This window comes from Acyrthosiphon pisum, unplaced genomic scaffold, assembly GCF_005508785.2.
Source record: "Acyrthosiphon pisum isolate AL4f unplaced genomic scaffold, pea_aphid_22Mar2018_4r6ur Scaffold_21450;HRSCAF=24012, whole genome shotgun sequence".
NCBI classification, from domain to species: domain Eukaryota; kingdom Metazoa; phylum Arthropoda; class Insecta; order Hemiptera; family Aphididae; genus Acyrthosiphon; species Acyrthosiphon pisum.
In genome coordinates, this window is record NW_021770919.1 from 15,257 (window position 1) to 23,493 (window position 8,237).

General features: G+C 30.3%; 1 long non-coding RNA gene across 1 annotated transcript; it reads right to left on the reverse strand.

Annotated features, from left to right (window-relative positions):
- Positions 1 to 302: 302 nt before the first annotated feature.
- LOC115034893 lies at positions 303 to 6,777 on the reverse strand. The gene is made up of 2 exons (XR_003840129.1): positions 5,933 to 6,777; positions 303 to 2,267 (listed from the first exon to the last, which is right to left on the reverse strand). It is a non-coding gene; the product is annotated as an uncharacterized LOC115034893 (long non-coding RNA).
- Between the last annotated feature and the right edge of the window lie 1,460 nt (positions 6,778 to 8,237).

An 8,237-nucleotide genomic window follows, 5' to 3' on the forward strand; every position in this document is an offset into this window, starting at 1 on the left:
TGCACTTACTTATACGTCAGAAAGAGAAAACATAGACCCTAGACCAAAATATTACAAAAATATAACTTTAGATGTCCATTCATGGAAGTTATTTTTTGCTTATATTGTAGGAATGTTTAAATTATTAGAGTTTATCAGTAGTTGTTAGATTAACTTTAGACAATTTTGTGTGTGAACGACAAAAACAACATATTTGGAACTCTTTCTGAGCGATATGCACTTACTTATACGTCAGAAAGAGAAAACATAGACCCTAGACCAAAAAATTACAAAAATATAACTTAAGATGTCCATTTTTTTTATTTTTTATTTTACAGGAATCACATACACAGTCGGCTATTACTGTAATGAATGGCCGTTATATCAAAAATGAAATAATCCATGTTAAGTTAGCAACTAGTCCAGCTAGTGATGTATCACTAGCACAACACAAGTATCAAGAATTAACTCAGTCGCAGAGATCACAGTAGGAAGCGATAATGACAAAAAATATTTATACGCTATAACAAATGAATACGTTAATCAGAGTCCAATGTATAAAGAAATATATGATACCTTGATAAATATAAAAAACGTATGCGCCTATTAAAGAAGAATAGTAGGAATGTTTAAGTTATTAAGTTTATCAGTAGGTGTTAGATTAACTGTAGACAATTTTGTGTGTGAACGACAAAAACAATATATTTGGAACTCTTTCTGAGCGATATGCACTTACTTATACGTCAGAAAGAGAAAACATAGACCCCAGACCAAAATATTACAAAAATATAACTTTAGATGTCCATTCATGGAAGTTAATTTTTGCTTATTTTGTAGGAATGTTTAAATTATTAGAGTTTATCACTAAAAGTGAACTTAACTGTAGACAATATTGTGTGTGAAAGACACTTCAGACCTGAAGACATGCTTTATCCAGAATTATTGATAAATGATATAAATGAAAAATTAACATCATTAATACCTTTGGCATTGCCAAAATCAATTAATGCTACACAATCTGCATCTAATGCTTAATCTCTGGCTCAGAATAAAAGCAATAAAAGATTCCTCTCACAATATATCCGTTTGTTGAGGTACCTACACTGGGACAACTGTAGTCAGAAAGAGAAAACATACACCCTAGACAAAAAATTACAAAAAAATCACTTTAGATATCCATTCATGGAAGTTATTTTTTGCTTATATTGTACGAATGTTTAAATTATTAGAGTTTATCAGTAGTTGTTAGATTAACTTTAGACAATTTTGTGTGTGAACGACAAAAAAATATATTTGGAACTCTTTCTGAGCGATATGCACTTACTTATACGTCAGAAAGAGAAAACATAGACCCCAGACCAAAATATTACAAAAATATAACTTTAGATGTCCATTTATTTTTATTTTTTACTTTACAGGCATCACATACACAGTCGGCTATTATTGTAATGAATGGTAGTTATATGAAAGATAAATTAGTCAATGTCCATTTAGCATCTAGACCAGCTAGTGATGTATCATAAATAAAAAACGTATGCACCCTTAAAGAAGAATTGTAGGAATGTTTAAATTATTAGAGTTTATCAGTAGTTGTTAGATTAACTGTAGACAATTTTGTGTGTGAACGACAAAAACAATATATTTGGAACTCTTTCTGAGCGATATGCACTTACTTATACGTCAGAAAGAGAAAACATAGACCCTAGACCAAAAAATTACAAAAATATATTTAGTTGTCCATTCATGGAAGTTATTTTTTGCTTATTTTTTAGGAATGTTTAAATTATTAGAGTTTATCACTAAAAGTGAACTTAACTGTAGACAATTGTGTGTGTGAAAGACACTTCAGACCTGAAGACATGCTTTATCCAGAATTATTGATAAATGATTTAAATGAAAAATTAACATCATTAATACCTTTGGCATTGCCAAAATCAATTAATGCTACACAATCAGCATCTAATGCTTAATCTCTGGCTCAGAATAAAAGCAATAAAAGACTCCTCTGACAATATATCCGTTTGTTGAGGTACCTACACTGGGACAACTGTAGTCAGAAAGAGAAAACATACACCCTAGGACAAAAAATTACAAAAAATCACTTTAGATATCCATTCATGGAAGTTATTTTTTGCTTATATTGTAGGAATGTTTAAATTATTAGAGTTTATCAGTAGTTGTTAGATTAACTGTTGACAATTTTGTGTGTGAACGACAAAAACAATATATTTGGAACTCTTTCTGAGCGATATGCACTTACTTATACGTCAGAAAGAGAAAACATAGACCTAGACCAAAAAGTTACAAAAAATAACTTTAGATGTCCATTCATGGAAGTTATTTTTGCTTATTTGTAGGAATGTTTAAATTATTAGAGTTTATCACAAAAAGTGAACTTAACTGTAGACAATTGTATGTGTGAACGACACTTCAGACCTGAAGACATGCTTTATCCAGAATTATTGATAAATGATTTAAATGAAAAATTAACATCATTAATACCTTTGGCATTGCCAAAATCAATTAATGCTACACAATCAGCATCTAATGCTAAATCTCTGGCTCAGAATAAAAGCAATAAAAGACTCCTCTGATAATATATCCGTTTGTTGAGGTACCTACACTGGGACAACTGTAGTCAGAAAGAGAAAACATAGACCCTAGACCATAAAATTACAAAAATATAACTTTAGATGTCCATTCATGGAAGTTATTTTTTGCTTAAATTGTAGGAATGTTTAAATTATTAGAGTTTATCAGTAGTTGTTAGATTAACTGTAGACAATTTTGTGTGTGAACGACAAAAACAATATATTTGGAACTCTTTCTGAGCGATATGCACTTACTTATACGTCAGAAAGAGAAAACATAGACCCTAGACCAAAAAATTACAAAAATATAACTTAAGATGTCCATTTTTTTTATTTTTTATTTTACAGGAATCACATACACAGTCGGCTATTACTGTAATGAATGGCCGTTATATCAAAAATGAAATAATCCATGTTAAGTTAGCAACTAGTCCAGCTAGTGATGTATCACTAGCACAACACAAGTATCAAGAATTAACTCAGTCGCCGAGATCACAGTATGAAGCGATAATGACAAAAAAATTTTATACGCTATAACAAATGAAAACGTTAATCAGAGTCCAATGTATAAAGAACTATATGATACCTTGATAAATATAAAAAACGTATGCGCCTATTAAAGAAGAATAGTAGGAGTGTTTAAATTATTAGAGTTTATCAGTAGTCGTTAGATCAACTGTAGACAATTTTGTGTGTGAACGACAAAAACAATATATTTTAAACTCTTTCTGAGCGATATGCACTTACTTATACGTCAGAAAGAGAAAACATAGACCCTAGACCAAAAAATTACAAAAATATAACTTAAGATGTCCATTTTTTTTATTTTTATTTTACAGGAATCACATACACAGTCGGCTATTACTGTAATGAATGGCAGTTATATAAAAAATGAAAAAATCCATGTTAATTTAGCAACTAGTCCAGCTAGTGATGTATCACTAGCACAAAACAAGTATCAAGAATTAACTCAGTCGCAGAGATCACAGTATGAAGCGATAATGACAAAAAATATTTATACGCTATAACAAATGAATACGTTAATCAGAGTCCAATGTACAAAGAACTATATGATACCTTGATAAATATAAAAAACGTATGAGCCTATTAGACAATTGTATGTGTGAAAGACACTTCAGACCTGAAGACATGCTTTATCCAGAATTATTGATAAATGATTTGAATCGAAAAATTAACATCATTAATACCTTTGGCATTGCCAAAATCAATTAATGCTACACAATCAGCATCTAATGCTAAATCTCTGGCTCAGAATAAAAGCAATAAAAGACTCCTATGACAATATATCCGTTTGTTGAGGTAACTACACTGGGACAACTGTAGTCAGAAAGAGAAAACATACACCCTAGACCAAAAAATTACATAAAATCACTTTAGATATCCATTCATGGAAGTTATTTTTTGCTTATATTGTAGGAATGTTTAAATTATTAGAGTTTATCAGTAGTCGTTAGATTAACTGTAGAGAATTTTGTTTGTGAACGACAAAAACAATATATTTTGAACTCTTTCTGAGCGATATGCACTTACTTATACGTCAGAAAGAGAAAACATAGACCCTAGACCAAAATATTACAAAAATATAACTTAAGATGTCCATTTATTTTTATTTTTATTTTACAGGAATCACATACACAGTCGGCTATTACTGTAATGAATGGCAGTTATATAAAAAATGAAATTATCCATGTTAAGTTAGCAACTAGTCCAGCTAGTGATGTATCACTAGCACAACACAAGTATCAAGAATTAACTCAGTCGCAGAGATCACAGTATGAAGCGATAATGACAAAAAATTTTTATACGCTATAACAAATGAAAACGTTAATCAGAGTCCAATGTATAAAGAACTATATGATACCTTGATAAATATAAAAAACGTATGCGCCTATTAAAGAAGAATAGTAGGAATGTTAAAGTTATCATAGTTTATCAGTAGGTGTTAGATCAACTGTAGACAATTTTGTGTGTGAACGACAAAAACAATATATTTTAAACTCTTTCTGAGCGATATGCACTTACTTATACGTCAGAAAGAGAAAACATAAAACCCTAGACCAAAAAATTACAAAAATATAACTTATGATGTCCATTTTTTTTTATTTTTTATTTTACAGGAATAACATACACAGTCGGCTACTACTGTAATGAATGGCCGTTATATGAAAAATGAAAAAATCCATGTTAATTTAGCAACTAGTCCAGCTAGTGATGTATCACTAGCACAAATCAAGTATCAAGAATTAACTCAGTCGCAGAGATCACAGTATGAAGCGATAATGACAAAAAATATTTATACGCTATAACAAATGAATACGTTAATCAGAGTCCAATGTACAAAGAACTATATGATACCTTGATAAATATAAAAAACGTATGAGCCTATTAGACAATTGTATGTGTGAAAGACACTTCAGACCTGAAGACATGCTTTATCCAGAATTATTGATAAATGATTTAAATCGAAAAATTAACATCATTAATACCTTTGGCATTGCCAAAATCAATTAATGCTACACAATCAGCATCTAATGCTAAATCTCTGGCTCAGAATAAAAGCAATAAAAGACTCCTATGACAATATATCCGTTTGTTGAGGTAACTACACTGGGACAACTGTAGTCAGAAAGAGAAAACATAGACCCTTGACCAAAATATTACAAAAATATAACTTTAGATGTCCATTTATTTTTAATTTTAATTTTACAGGCATCACATACACAGTCGGCTATTATTGTAATGAATGGTAGTTATATGAAAGATAAATTAGTCAATGTCCATTTAGCATCTAAACCTGCTAGTGATGTATCATATATAAAAAATGTATGCACCCTTAAAGAAGAATTGTAGGAATGTTTAAATTATTAGAGTTTATCAGTAGTTGTTAGATTAACTGTAGACAATTTTGTTTGTGAACGACAAAAACAATATATTTTGAACTCTTTCTGAGCGATATGCACTTACTTATACGTCAGAAAGAGAAAACATAGACCCTAGACCAAAATATTACAAAAATATAACTTAAGATGTCCATTTATTTTTATTTTTTATTTTACAGGCATCACATACACAGTCGGCTATTATTGTAATGAATGGTATTTATATGAAAGATAAATTAGTCAATGTCCATTTAGCATCTAAACCTGCTAGTGATATATCATATATAAATAACGTATGCACCCTTAAAGAAGAATTGTAGGAATGTTTAAATTATTAGAGTTTATCAGTAGTTGTTACATTAACTGTAGACAATTTTGTGTGTGAACGACAAAAACAATATATTTGGAACTCTTTCTGAGCGATATGCACTAACTTATACGTCAGAAAGAGAAAACATAGACCCTAGACCAAAAAATTACAAAAAATAACTTTAGATGTCCATTTTTTTTTATTTTTTATTTTACAGGCATCACATACACAGTCGGCTATTACTGTAATGAATGGCCGTTATATTAAAAATGAAATAATCCATGTTAAGTTAGCAACTAGTCCAGCTAGTGATGTATCACTAGCACAACACAAGTATCAAGAATTAACTCAGTCGCAGAGATCACAGTATGAAGCGATAATGACAAAAAATATTTATACGCTATAACAAATGAATACGTTAATCAGAGTCCAATGTACAAAGAACTATATGATACCTTGATAAATATAAAAAACGTATGCGCCTATTGGACAATTGTGTGTGTGAAAGACACTTCAGACCTGAAGACATGCTTTATCCAGAATTATTGATAAATGATTTAAATGAAAAATTAACATCATTAATACCTTTGGCATTGCCAAAATCAATTAATGCTACACAATCAGCATCTAATGCTTAATCTCTGGCTCAGAATAAAAGCAATAAAAGACTCCTCTGACAATATATCGGTTTGTTGAGGTACCTACACTGGGACAACTGTAGTCAGAAAGAGAAAACATACACCCTAGGACAAAAAATTACAAAAAATCACTTTAGATATCCATTCATGGAAGTTATTTTTTGCTTATATTGTAGGAGTGTTTAAATTATTAGAGTTTATCAGTAGTTGTTACATTAACTGTAGACAATTTTGTGTGTGAACGACAAAAACAATATATTTGGAACTCTTTCTGAGCGATATGCACTTACTTATACGTCAGAAAGAGAAAACATAGACCCTAGACCAAAAAATTACAAAAAATAACTTTAGATGTCCATTTTTTTTTATTTTTTATTTTACAGGAATCACATACACAGTCGGCTATTACTGTAATGAATGGCAGTTATATAAAAAATGAAATTATCCATGTTAAGTTAGCAACTAGTCCAGCTAGTGATGTATCACTAGCACAACACAAGTATCAAGAATTAACTCAGTCGCAGAGATCACAGTATGAAGCGATAATGACAAAAAATATTTATACGCTATAACATATGAATACGTTAATCAGAGTCCAATGTACAAAGAACTATATGATACGTTGATAAATATAAAAAACGTATGCGCCTATTAGACAATTGTATGTGTGAAAGACACTTCAGAACTGAAGACATGCTTTATCCAGAATTATTGATAAATGATTTAAATCGAAAAATTAACATCATTAATACCTTTGGCATTGCCAAAATCAATTAATGCTACACAATCAGCATCTAATGATAAATCTCTGGCTCAGAATAAAAGCAATAAAAGACTCCTATGACAATATATCCGTTTGTTGAGGTAACTACACTGGGACAACTGTAGTCAGAAAGAGAAAACATACACCCTAGGACAAAAAATTACATAAAATCACTTTAGATATCCATTCATGGAAGTTATTTTTTGCTTATATTGTAGGAATGTTTAAATTATTAGAGTTTATCAGAAGTCGTTAGATTAACTGTTGACAATTTTGTGTGTGAACGACAAAAACAATATATTTGGAACTCTTTCTGAGCGATATGCACTTACTTATACGTCAGAAAGAGAAAACATAGATTCTAGACCGAAATATTACAAAAATATAACTTTAGATGTCCATTTATTTTTATTTTTTATTTTACAGGCATCACATACACAGTCGGCTATTACTGTAATGAATGGCCGTTATATTAAAAATGAAATAATCCATGTTAAGTTAGCAACTAGTCCAGCTAGTGATGTATCACTAGCACAACACAAGTATCAAGAATTAACTCAGTCGCAGAGATCACAGTATGAAGCGATAATGACAAAAAATATTTATACGCTATAACAAATGAATACGTTAATCAGAGTCCAATGTACAAAGAACTATATGATACCTTGATAAATATAAAAAACGTATGCGCCTATTGGACAATTGTGTGTGTGAAAGACACTTCAGACCTGAAGACATGCTTTATCCAGAATTATTGATAAATGATTTAAATGAAAAATTAACATCATTAATACCTTTGGCATTGCCAAAATCAATTAATGCTACACAATCAGCATCTAATGCTTAATCTCTGGCTCAGAATAAAAGCAATAAAAGACTCCTCTGACAATATATCGGTTTGTTGAGGTACCTACACTGGGACAACTGTAGTCAGAAAGAGAAAACATACACCCTAGGACAAAAAATTACAAAAAATCACTTTAGATATCCATTCATGGAAGTTATTTTTTGCTTATATTGTAGGAGTGTTTAAATTATTAGAGTTTATCAGTAGTC